The 13,290-nt window shown below is 39.9% G+C and overlaps 1 pseudogene; it reads right to left on the reverse strand.

Annotated features, from left to right (window-relative positions):
* Positions 1-11,111: 11,111 nt before the first annotated feature.
* On the reverse strand, positions 11,112-11,692 carry LOC466056 (large ribosomal subunit protein uL6-like; annotated as a pseudogene).
* Positions 11,693-13,290: the final 1,598 nt, after the last annotated feature.

The raw sequence follows: 13,290 nt of genomic DNA on the forward strand, positions 1-13,290 counted from the left end.
TCTGAATTCCCATCACCATTGCCACCAGCTGGGCCATAGGCACTTGTGCAGCCACATGGAATACCTCCTTTGTTAGAAGTACCCAGTTTGGACACTGTGGCCCTTTGGTTAGCTTTCATTTTCATTGTATCTCTTCATACATTTTTAGATTAAAAAAAGCTTTATTTAATAAAAATAAAACATTATTTCTTTAAAGCAAGCATTTAAAACATTTAGTGTGTGTTTCTTCTGATATTGATTTTTTATTAAAAAAGACCAGAAATTCCTTGGAAAACATAATTAATGGCCAATGTTGAGGATGGAAACTTTAACTTTCACTGAAGAAGAACCATTTTCAAGTTCATATAGACAGTAAATTAGCCTCTGGAGCAATGACACTGTACTCAAGAGCCCCAGCCATCTGGAGAAGTGGTTTCCATGCGAAAATTTACAGTTGCATGGTTGTATTTTAGTGCTTTCAGTTTGGTTTCTCTTGAGAAATTTCCTTCTTTTGGTGAAGTTATTTAAATTTGGACATGGCTTACATGGCAACCAGAATTCCAAATTCTCATTATAAGGGAGTCAATGCCTTGGCCATATGTTCATGATTTCTCCTGTTGATAAAGTCTCCTGATGAATAAATACCCATTTTTTTCTAAAGGAAATTGCTATTCCAAATTTGATAAGAGTACTTTGAGTTTCTATTTCAATAATTCTGACAACCCTGATGGAGAAATCACTTTATTTTCTCCCTCCCTCTTTTTCTTCATTGTCATGAGTGATCAATGAATTAATCAGTTTAAAGAAGTGAATGTTGCATCAGTAAGAAGATAATTTTGTACATGTCTGTTTCTCTGCTTGGTAATTTTTTATTGTTTAGAAGTAGAAGATGGATTAAAAAGATAAAAGCCATCAGTGTAATATACAATATAAGGCATATGGTAGTTTGTCATTAATAAATATCCCAAATCATTTAGGTTTTGCTTTGGTCAACAAACTTTTACCAAATTTGCCTAGTGTTTTTGATGAAACTGCTTGACCACTATTGACTTGGAGGATTAGTGATAGAACTGAAAGATCAAGGAAATTATTCGGAGAATTCATTCTATGGGGGGACTTTTCTAGTAACAAAAGGAAGAGCTGATTTTTGCACAAGCTATGGACAAATTAGGTAGTTGTGGACAGTGATTCCACACAATACACTGGAATTTAACCCAGTGGTTCTTCCCATTCCTTGCAGTGCTCATCCCTACCTTGCCTGCTTAGATTAAATTGAAATAAATCTTTGCCTAGTCTATTTCATCTGTTCTATTGACTTGTTACACACACACACAAACAGACACACGTGTGTGTGTGTGTATATATGTGTGTGTGTGTGATATATATATATATATATATATATATATATATATATATATATATATTTAGAGATTGCCCTAGGGTTTGAAATATACATTTTGAAATAATCTGAGTTTACCTTCAGGTACTGTTAAATCACTTCACATCTAGTGCGAACAGCTTTCTTCCCAATTGTTGCTCCTAGCTTTTGTGCCACTGTTGTCACTTATTTTACTTTTACATAAGTTATGAATATACAATCTATTGTTACCATTACTGTTTTAAATTTTTGGCTATCTTTTAGAGCAATTTAAAATAAGAAAAAAAGAGAATTTTACCTTCACTTTTTCCATTTCCAACACTCTTCATTTCTTTGTGTAGATACAGTTTTCTGTTAGAAAATGCCATATTGGTTTAGAAAAACCAATGCCATATTCCTTCTTCCTGAATAAGTCCCTTTAAAGATTTTTTGTGGAGGGAGTCAGCTGGGATGAATTATGTCTGTTTTCATTTGCCTGTGAATGTCTTTTTTTTTTTTTTAATTTTTGGAGGATATTTTCACTGGCTATAGAATTCTGGGCCAATGGTTTTTTTCTTTCAACACTTTAAATATATCACTCCATTGTTATTGTTTCGGACAAGAAGTCTGTTGTAATTCTTACCCTTGTTTCTCCTTAGGCAATGTGTCATTTTTCTCTGCCTTCAAGATTTTTCTCTTTGCTTTTAGTCTTCAGAGATTTGAATATATGTTGAAGTGTATTTTGTTTGTTTCTTTTATGTTGTTTCCATGTTTATCCTACTTGTGTCTTGTGAGTTTCTCGGATTTGTGGTCTGGTGTCTGTCATTAATTTCGGAAAATTCTTAGATGCTATTTCTTCAACTATTTCTTCTACTCCACTGTTTTTCTCTTTTCCTAGGATTTTAACTACATGTGTCTTAGAATATTTGATATTATCCACAGCTCTTGGATGTACTTTTTTTTATTGTTATTATACTATAAGTTCTGGGTTACAGGTGCAGAATGTGCAGTTTTGTTACATAGGTATACATGTGCCATGGTGGTTTGCTGCACCCATCAACCCGTCACCTACATTAGGTATTTCTCCTAATATTATCCCTCCTATATCCTCCCACCCCCTAACAGGCTCCAGTGTGTGATGTTCCCCTCCCTGTGTCCATGTGTTCTCATTGTTCAACTCCCACTTATGAGTGAGAACATGCAGTGTTTGGTTTTCTGATCTTGTGATAGTTTGCTGAGAATGATGGTTTCCAACTTCATCCATGTCCCTGCAAAGCAGGTAAAATCATCCTTTTTTATGGATGCATAGTATTCCATGGTGTATATGTGCCACATTTTCTTAATCCAGTCTATCATTGATGGACATTTGGGTAGGTTCCAAGTCTTTGCTATTGTGAATAGTGCCACAATAAACATACATGTGCATGTGTCTTTATCAGAGAATGATTTATAATCTTTTGAGTATATGCCCAGTAATGGGAACACTGGGTCAAATGGTATTCCTGGTTCTAGATCCTTGAGGAATCCCCACACTGTCTTCCACAATGGTTGAACTAATTTATTCTCCCACCAACAGTGTAAAAGCGTTCCTGTTTTTCCACAACCTCTCCAGTATCTGTTGTTTCCTCACTTTTTAATGATTGCCATTCTAACTGGCATGAGATGGTATCTCATTGTGGTTTTGATTTGCATTTCTCTAATGATCAGTGATGTTGAGCATTTTTTCATATGTATGTTGGTTACATAAATGTCTTCTTTTGAGAAGTGTCTGTTCATATCCTTTGCTCATTTTTTTGTTGGGGTTGTTTGCTTTTTTCTTGTAAATTTGTTTAAGTTCTTTGCAGATTCTGGATATTAGCCCTTTGTCAGATGGATAGATTGCAAAAATTTTCTGCCATTCTATAGATTGCCTATTCACTCCGATGATAGTTTCCTTTGCTGTGCAGATGTTCTTTACTTGAATTAGATCCCATTTGTCAATTTTGGCTTTTGTTGCCACTGCTTTTTGTGTTTTAGACATGAAGCCTTTGCCCATGCCTACATCCAGAATGGTATTGCCCAGGTTTTCTTCTAGGATTTTTATGATTTTAGGTCTTATGTTTAAGTCTTTGATCCATCTTGAGTTAATTTTTGTATAAGGTGTAAGGAAGGGGTCCAGTTTCAGTTTTCTGCATATGGCTAGCCAGTTTTCCCAACACCATTTATTAAATAGGGAATCTTTTCCCCATTGCTTGTGTGCATCAGGTTTGTCAAAGGTCAGATGGTGGTAGATGTGTGGTGTTATTTCTGAGGCCTCCGTTCTGTTCCATTGGTCTATGTATCTGTTTTGGTACCAGTACCATGCTGTTTTTGTTACTGTAGCCTTGTAGTATAGATTGAAGTCAGGTAGCATGATGCCTCCAGCTTTGTTCTTCTTGCCCAGGATTGTCTTGGCTATGAGGGCTCTTTTTTGATTCCAAATGAAGTTTAAAGTAGTTTTTCCAATTCTGTGAAGAAAGTCATTGGTAGCTTGATGGGGATAGCATTGAATCTATAAATTACTTTGGGCAGTAAGGCCATTTTCACAATATTGCATCTGCCTGTCCACGAGCATGAAATGTTTTTCCATTTGTTTGTGTCCTCTCTTATTTCTTTGAGCAGTGGTTTGTAGTTCTCCTTGAAGAGGTCCTTCACATCTTTTTAAAGTTGTATTCCTAGGTATTTTATTCTCCTTGTAGCAATTGTGAATGGGAGTTCACTCATGATTTGGCACTCTGTTTGTCTGTTATTTGTGTATAGGAATGCTTGTGATTTTTGCACGTTAATTTTGTATCCTGAGACTTTGCTGAAGTTGCTTATCAGCTTAAGGAGATTTGGGGCTGAGACAATGGCATTTTCTAAATATACAATCATGTCATCTGCAAACAGAGACAATTTGACTTCCTCTCTTCCTATTTGAATATGCTTTATTGCTTTCTCTTGCCTGATTGCCCTGGCCAGTTCCAACACTATGTTGAATAGGAGTGGTGAGAGAGGGCATCCCTGTCTTGTGCCAGTTTTTCAAAGGGAATGCTTCCAGTTTTTGCCCATTCAGTATGATATTGGCTGTGGGTTTGTCATAAATGGCTCTTATTATTTTGAGATACATTCCATCAATACCTAGTTTATTGTGAGGTTTTATCATGAAAGCCTGTTGAATTTTGTTGAAGGCCTTTTCTGCATCTATTGAGATAATCATGTGGTTTTTGTCATTGGATCTGTTTATGTGATGGATTACATTTATTGATTCGTGTGTTTGAACCACCCTTGCATCCCAGGGATGAAGCCGACTTGATCGTGATGGATAAGTTTTTGATGTGCTGCTGGATTCAGTTTGCCAGTATTTAATTGAGGATTTTCGCATCAATGTTCATCAGGGACATTGGCCTAAAATTGTCTTTTTCTGTTGTGTCTCTGCCAGGTTTTTGTATCAGGATGATGCTGGCCTCATAAAATGAGTTAGGGAGGATTCTTTCTTTTTCTATTGATTGGAATAGTTTCAGAAAGAATGGTACCAGCTCCTCTTTGTATGTCTGGTTGAATTTGGCTGTGAATCCGTCTGGTCCTGGACTTTTATTGGTTGGTAGGCTATTAATTATTGCCTCAATTTCAGAGCCTGTTATTGGTCTATTCAGAGATTCAACTTCTTCCTGGTTTAGTCTTGGGAGGGTGTATGTGTCCAGGAATTCATCCATTTCTTCTAGATTTTCTAGTTTATTTGCACAGAGGTGTTTATAGTATTCTCTGATGGTACTTTGTATTTCTGTGGGATCAGTGGTGATATCCCCTTTATCATTTTTTATTGCATGAATTTGATTCTTCTCTCTTTTCTTCTTTATTAGTCTTTCTAGCGGTCTATGTATTTTGTTGATCCTTTTCAAAAACCAGCTCCTGGATTCATTGATTTTTTGAAGGGTTGTTTTGTGTCTCTATCTCCTTTACTTCTGCTCTGATCTTAGTTATTTCTTGTCTTCTGCTAGCTTTTGAATTTGTTTGCTCATTTCTCTCGTTCTTTAATTGTGATGTTAGGGTGCCAATTTTAGATCTTTCCTGCTTTCTCTTGTAGGCATTTAGTGCTATAAATTTCCCTCTACACACTGCTTTAAATGTGTCCCAGAGATTCTGGTATGTTGTGTCTTTGTTCTCATTGGTTTCAAAGAACAACTTTATTTCTTCCTTCATTTTGTTATTTACCCAGTAGTCATTCAGTAGCAGGTTGTTCAGTTTCCATGTAGTTGTGCGGTTTTGATTGAGTTTCTTAATCCTGAGTTGTAATTTGATTGCTCTGTGGTATGAGAGACAGTTTGTTGTGATTTCTGTTCTTTTACATTTGCTGAGGAGTGCTTTACTTCCAATTATGTGGTCAATTTTAGAATAAGTGTGATATGGTGCTGAGAAGAATGTATATTCTGTTGATTTGGGGTATAGAGTTCTGTAGATGTCTATTAGGTCTGCTTGGTCCAGAGCTGAGTTCAAGTCTTGGATATCCTTGCTAAGTTTCTGTCTCATTGATCTGTCTAATATTGACAGTGGGGTGTTAAAGTCTCCCATTATTCTTGTGTGGGAGTCTAAGTCTCTTTTTAGGTCTCTAAGAACTTGCTTTATGAGTCTGGGTGTGCCTGTATTGGGTGCATATATATTTAGGATACTTAGCTCTTCTTGTTGCATTGGTCCCTTTACCATTATGTAATGGCCTTCTTTGTCTCTTTTGGTCTTTGTTGGTTTAAAGTCTGTTTTATCAGAGACCAGAATTGCAACCCTGCTTTTTTTTTTTTTTTTTTGCTTTCTATTTGTTTGGTAGATCTTCCTCCATCCCTTTATTTTGAGCCTATGTGTGTCTTTACATGTGAGAAGGGTCTCCTGAATACAGCACACTGCTGGATCTTGACTGTTTATTCAATTTGCCAGTCTGTGTCTTTTAATTGGGGCATTTAGTCCATTTACATTTAAGGTTAATATTGTTCTGTGTGAATCTGATCCTGTCATTATCATGCTAGCTGGCTATTTTGCTTGTTAATTGATTCAGTTTCTTCATAGCTTGGATGGTCTCTACAATTTGGCATGTTTTTGCAGTGGCTGGTATCAGTTGTTCTTTCCATGTTTAGTGCTTCCTTCAGGAGCTCTTGTAAGGCAGGCCTGGTAGTGACAAAATCTCTCAGCATTTGCTCGTCTGTAAAGGATTTTATTTCTCCTTCACTTATGAAGCTTAGTTTGGCTGGATATGAAATTCTGTGTTGAAAATTCTTTCCTTTAAGAATGTGGAATTTTGGCCCCCACTCTCTTCTGGCTTGTAGAGTTTCTGCCGAGAGATCAGCTGTGAGTCTGATGGGTTTCTCTTTATGGGTAACCCAACCTTTCTCTCTGGCTGCCCTTCACATTTTTTCCTTCATTTCAACCTTGGTTAATCTGATGATTATGTGTCTTGGGGTTGCTCTTCTTGAGGAGTATCTTTGTGATGTTCTCTGTATTTCCTTAATTTGAATGTTGGCCTGCCTTCTAGGTTGGGTAAGTTCTCCTGGATAATATCCTAAAGATAGTTTTCCAAGTTGTTTTCATTCTCCTTGTCACTTTCAGGCACACCAATCAAATGTTGATTTGGTCTTTTCACATAGTTCCTTATTTCTTGGAGGCTTTGTTAGTTTCTTTTCACTCTTTTTTCTCTAATCTTGTCTTCTAGCTTTATTTCATTAATTTGATCTTCAATTACTGATATCCTTTCTTCTGCTTGATTGAATTGGCTATTGAAGCTTGTGTATCCTTCACGAAGTTCTCGTGCTGTGGTTTTCAGCTCCATCAGGTCATTTAAGCTCTTCTCTACACTGCTTATTCTAGTTAGCCATTCATCTAACCTTTTTTTCAATGTTTTTAGCTTCCTTGTGATGGGTTAGAATATGCCCCTTTAGCTCAGAGAAGTTTGATTTTACCGACCTTCTGAAGCCTACTTCTGTCAACTTGTCAAACTCATTCTCCATCAAGTTTTGTCCCTTGCTGGCAAGGAGCTGTGATCCTTTGGAGGAGAAGAGGCGTTATGGTTTTTGGAATTTTCAGCCGTTTTGCGCTGGTTTCTCCCCATCTTCACGGATTTATCTACCTTTGGTCTTTGATGGTGGTGACCTTTGGATGAGGTCTCTGAGTGGACATCCTTTTTGTTGTTGTTGATACTAGTTAGTTTTCCTTCTAACAGTCAGGCCCCTCTGCTCCAGGTCTGCTGGCACTTGCTGGGGTTTCACTCCAGACCCTATTTGGCTTATTATCACCAGTGGAGGCTGCAGAAGAGCAAAGATTGCTGCCTGTTCCTTCCTCTGGAAGCTTTGTCCCAGAGGGGCACCCGCCTGTATGAAGTGTCTGTTGGCCCCTACTGGGAGAAGTCTCCCAGTCAGGCTACACAGGAGTCAGGGACCCAGTTGAGGAGGCAGTCTGTCCATTATTGGAGCTTGAATGCCATGCTGGGGGAACCACTACTCTCTTCAGAGCTGTCAGGCGGGGATGTGTAAGTCTGGAGAAGCTGTCTGCTGCCTTTTGTTCAGATATGCCCTGCCCTCAGAGGTGTAATCTAGAGAGGCAGTAGGCCTTGCTGAGCTGCAGTGGGCTCTACCTAGTTAAGAGCTTCCCGGCTGCTTTGTTTACACTGTGAGCATAGAACTGCCTCCTCAAGCCTCAGTAATTGCCGACGCCCCTCCCTCCATGCTCCAGCATCCCAGGTAGATATCAGACTGCTACACTAGCAGCGAGGAAGGCTCCGTGGGCATGGGACCCACCAAGCCAGGCACAGGAGGGAATCTCCTGGTCTGCTGGTTGTGAAGACTGTGGGGAAAGTGCAGTGTTTGGGCAGGAGTGTACCGCTTCTCCAGGTACAGCCACTCATGGCTTCTTTTGGCTAGGAAAGGGAAATCCCCCAACCCCTTGTGCTTCCCAGGTGAGGCAACACCCCACCCTGCTTCAGCTCGCCCTCCATGGGCTGCACCCACTGTCCAAGCAGTCCCAATGAGATGAACCAGGTGCCTCAGGTGGAAATACAGAAATCACCCATCTTCTGCGTCAATCTCGCTAGTAGCTGTAGACTAGAGCTGTTTTTATTCGGCTGTCTTGGAAGCAACTTGATGTACTGTTTTTAAAATTCGTTTTATGTTTCTCATCACATTTCCATTTAGCTAATTTCTATTGCTGTATCTTCAGATTCACTGATTCTTTCTTCAGCTGTGTCATATCCACTGAAGAGCATGTTGAGACATTTTTCATCTATGTTACTGTATTTTTTGTCTTTTCTGTTTCTATTTGATTGTAGGATTTCTGCTTCTCTTCAGAAATTACCCATCTGCTACCACATGTTGAACCTTTCACATTAGAACCTCTCAGGTATTAATCACAGTCATTTCCCATCTCCTGTCTGACAGTTCCAACCTTGGTGCCATGTCGGATTCTGGTTCGGATGCCTGCCTTGTCTCCTAGACTGAGCTCTGAGCTCTTCTTGTGTTTCACATGCCTCCTGTTTTTGTTATTGTTGCTTTGTTGGAAGTTGAACATCTTATGGAGGGTGGTGTGTACGGAAGTAATTTTTTTTACACTGAACATGAGCATGCCTTTCCTTCTGCTAGACCTTCAGCATGGAGGGTTGTGTTAATGCTGTCATCAGTTTGGCTGAATTTGAAGTTTGTTGTGCTCTAGTTACCCTCAGAGCCAGAGAGTTCCGATTCCTCTGGTTATACCTTGTGTTTAGAGTGTGAACTACTTTTCCAGAGGGTTTTCCCCACTGCCTGTATTCTGCCTGGCTTAGGAGTCTGGCGGGGTGGTTTTGGGTCTTCTCTTTGTGTTGCTCCCTGTGAAGAATCTGTTGTTGCAGTTCTCCTGGCTAGGCACCACTGCCATGTGTGCCTGATGTCTGTTAGCATGGTGTTGGGGGAAGGGAGAAGGGTGCCTCAAATGTTCTGAGTAGGCCTGGACTCAGGCAGGCTCAGTGCAACTGATGCTTTCCTAAGTGCCCTGTACCTGCTCTAGCTCTGATGAGGGATCTTGCGTGTGTTTTTCTGCCTTCCCCAGGTATGCAGATTTCCTTTAATATCTCCTTCCCCTAGCTGCAGTGGGTTTCCCCACTGCAGGGTGCATTGCTCTTTCTCTGAAGATTAAGGCTGCTGTTCCCTTCTCTAAGCAGGATGGGGAGGGAGCTGTCTCAGCATTCTCAGTGATCTTCCCTGGGAGTGGATTTTGGGCTTCATGGAGGAAAATCCTGCAAGTGGTGCTAATGCCCCCAAATCTCCATCCCCTTCAGGTATCCTCCTTCTCATGCTAGCCATCCAAAAGTTGTAAGATTCAAAATAGAATAACTTGTGTCAAATCCTGGCCTAAATTGTGGGTGCAGTGAAGTGGATGAGGGGAGATGGGCTGAGGTGAGTTTGGAGAAAAGGCCAGAAACCAGGTTGTGCAGGGCCATGGGGGCCAAAGGAAGGAACTGGTGTCATGCTAAGGGAGCCAGTGGAGGAACTGGAATTTGGCACTTCCTTGATCTTATTTACGTTTAAAGGAGGCTAGTCTGAAAGTTTGGGAGAGGGCGAGTGGGCAGCATGGTTTATAAGGACCGTACTCAACCCCAAATCCCATGACCCTGTCCCATGTCTATATCTACTGCAGGATAATGAGCTTCTGCTTCCATCTCTCTCAAAATATTACTTATCCGTCTGAAAAAACAATACAACTTATCCTTTACAAATACTACTTATCCTTTACAACAGAGCTGGGGAAGGCCATGAAGGGAGGACTCTCACCCATAATTTAACTGATAACAGGAGCTATCACAAAGTTATTCCAAACCACAGCTTACTACGTGAGTCACACAAGGACAGAGAGCTGCAGATACAAAAACTCCTGCCTGACACACTGTCTCATAAGCCCAACCCCAAACTGCAAGGGCCTAACCCGAACTCCAAGACCACAAGTCCTATCTAACAACCACTGACACCCATCAGAACTCTCTGGCTCTTGTAAAAAGCCATGAGCTGTCTTCTTTTTGGTGTCTGCAAGAAACCATTTGGTTTTTCCTTCCAACTTTTAGGTTCAGGGGATTCATGTGCAGGCTTATTACATGGGTAAATTGTGTGATGCTGGGGTTTGGTGTACAAATTATTTCATTACCCAGGTAGTGAGAATAGTACCTGACTGGTAGTTTTAGATCCTCATTCTCTTTCCAACTTCCACCGTCAGGTAGGCCCCAGTGTGTACTGTTCCCTTCTTTATGTCCATGTGTACTCAATGTTTAACTCCTACATGAGAACATGTGGTGTTTGATTTTCTATTCCTGCATTAATTCTCTCAGGATATTGGTCTTTAGTTGCATCTATGTTGCTGCAAAAAACATGATCCTCATTCTTTTTTTAAGGCTATGTAGTATTTCATGGTGTATATGTACCACATTTTCTTTATCCAGTTCACCATTGATGGACACCTAAGTTGATTCCATGTCTTTGCTATTGTGAGTAGTGCTGTGACGAACATATGCATGTGTGTCTTTATGGTACAATGACTTATATTCTTTTGGGTATATACTCAGTAACACACCCAGAGGATTCCTTATATTCCAAAGGAGTATAAGTTGTTCTACCATAAAGACACACATGCATATGTCAAAATGGGTCAAATGGTAGTTCTGTTGTTGTTTTTTTTCCAAATCAGTAAGTCTTTTATTGCATCGTTTAAATATCACAAGTAGGTCTTAGGAGTCATCTGGCATCTTGTTTCTGTAGCTGAGCTGGGCAACTCTTAGATCTTATTCATTAGCATGCTGAGCAGTTCCTTTTTCAGAGACATAGATACCATCCAAAAATTTCCTGATATGCTTGTTTTTAACTGTTGTTGCTTGCTGAATCAAAGCCGCTGAATTTGAAACAAGCTCAATGTCATTTCCTTCAAGGATTAATTCGTGTTTCTGGGTTTGACATACTGAACAAGCAACACCTGGTCTCATCCTAACCCTGCGAATGTATTTTTCACCCAAGAAATTTCGGATTTCAACAAAAGACCCATTCTCCCGGGTAACGATGTTGATGGGGAAGTGAGCATACACAGATCTCATCTTGTAATGGAAGCCCAGTGTAACACCCTTGATCATGTTCTGTACATGACTACAAATAGTCCGAACCATAGCCGGTTCCTTTCTGTTACCTCACCACAAGTGTTGTTAAGCCGGAGCCTCTTTTTTTTCTTTACAAGAAGACTGAGTTCTATACTGATGTGATTGAAGTCCCTCCACAGAGTTCCTCTGGGGCCCTTCACAATAACTTTGCATCCCTTCAGAGTAATGACATTTTCCGGAATGTCAACAGTCTGATTGCTGCGAATGGTCTTCATTCTTGCAGTAGACATGGCAAATAAAGTGGTAGTTCTGTTTTAAGTTCTTAGAGATATCTCCAAACTGATTTCCACAGTGACTGAACTAATTTACATTCCCACCAGCAGTGTGCAAGCATTCCCTTTTCTCTGTAACCTTGCCAGCATTCGTTATTTTTTGGCTCTTTAATAACAGCCATTCTGACTTGTGTGAGATGGCATTTTCTTGTGGTTTTGACTTGCATTTCTCTAATGATTAGTGATGTTGAGCATTTTTTCCATATGCTTGTTGGCCACATGTATATCTAATCTTCTTTTGAAAAGTGCCTGTTCATGTCTTTTGCCCACTGTTTAATGAGGTTGTTTTTTGCTTGTTGATTTGTTTAAGTTCCTTTTAGATTCTGGCTATTAGACCTTTGTCAGATGCATAGTTTGCAAATATTTTCTCCCATTATGTAGGTTGTCTGTTTACTCTGTTGATAGTTTATTTTGCTGTGCAGAAGCTCTTTAGTTTAATTAGGTCCCACTTGTCAATTTTTGTTTTTGTTGCAATTGCTTTTGGAGTCTTCATGAAATCTTTGCCAGGGTCTATGTCCAGAATGGTATTTCCTAGGTTTTCTTCCAGGGTTTTTATAGTCTTAGATTTCACATTTATTTCTTTAAGCCATCTTCAACTTTTTTTTCAAAACAACTTGTGTAATCTCCTCTTTCCCTAGTAACACCCTAACCTTTTCCTTTGTTCTCCAGACATTCCAGAGGCCACCCTGGTCTGTGTGTATGTCCTGAATTGCAATCCCACTTCTTGTTTATTATTCCCAAATGAAACCTTCCTATTTAGAGATTTACCTCTTTATATTTTTTATGTTGACAATTAATTCATTTAAAAATTTTAGCTGAATCTTCTTACCAGTTTATATGGCACCTAATGGTGTCTGCCTAGGTAAACAAATACTCAAATCCTGCTTCTTTTGGCATGAAGCTGTGTCTCCCTGGATTTTGGGTTAGTTGGTTGACCTGTGACCTCAGTACTCTGAGGGGTTCAAGAAAAGTCATGATTGTGCAATTTGTCTAGCTTTTTTTTCTGGTTGTAAGAGGGATACATTGTTCTAACCCTCTACATTTTCTGAGCTGACACAGGAAGCCCTTTCCTCAGGTCTAAACACATAGAAAGCAAGACTTTCTCAGATATTTGTGCCAGAACTACTACTTTCCTCTTTTTCCGGGAGAGAAGACTTATGTAAATGGGTTTGCAAGGCTCTGCTCTTGTTTTGAAAAACACATCTGCACATGTCCGTGCTTGCCAGAAACCTCAAATTGTTCAGCCAGTCTCCTGAGCACTGTAGCTTTCCCATTTTGGAAAAGCCTTTGGAAAATAGGAGTGAAGATTGAGTTGTGTTTTAACCAGGGTTTCTGTACTCCAACCAGAGGAGTGCCGGCTGAAAGAATCATTATGGAAAGGATGGGGCTGAGGCAGAAACTGAGCCAACCATTGGGATGTCAGGGCTGGCCCTGGAGGGCTGTGCGAGCCCTAGGGCTGCAGCTGGGCTCCTGGCTCCCTGGCAAGGTTCTGGTAATAGTGGCTTGAGAAAGGAAGTGAAAGCTTCCCTTTTTAAGCTATG

Source organism: Pan troglodytes, chromosome 8, assembly GCF_028858775.2.
Source record: "Pan troglodytes isolate AG18354 chromosome 8, NHGRI_mPanTro3-v2.0_pri, whole genome shotgun sequence".
Lineage (NCBI taxonomy): Eukaryota > Metazoa > Chordata > Mammalia > Primates > Hominidae > Pan > Pan troglodytes.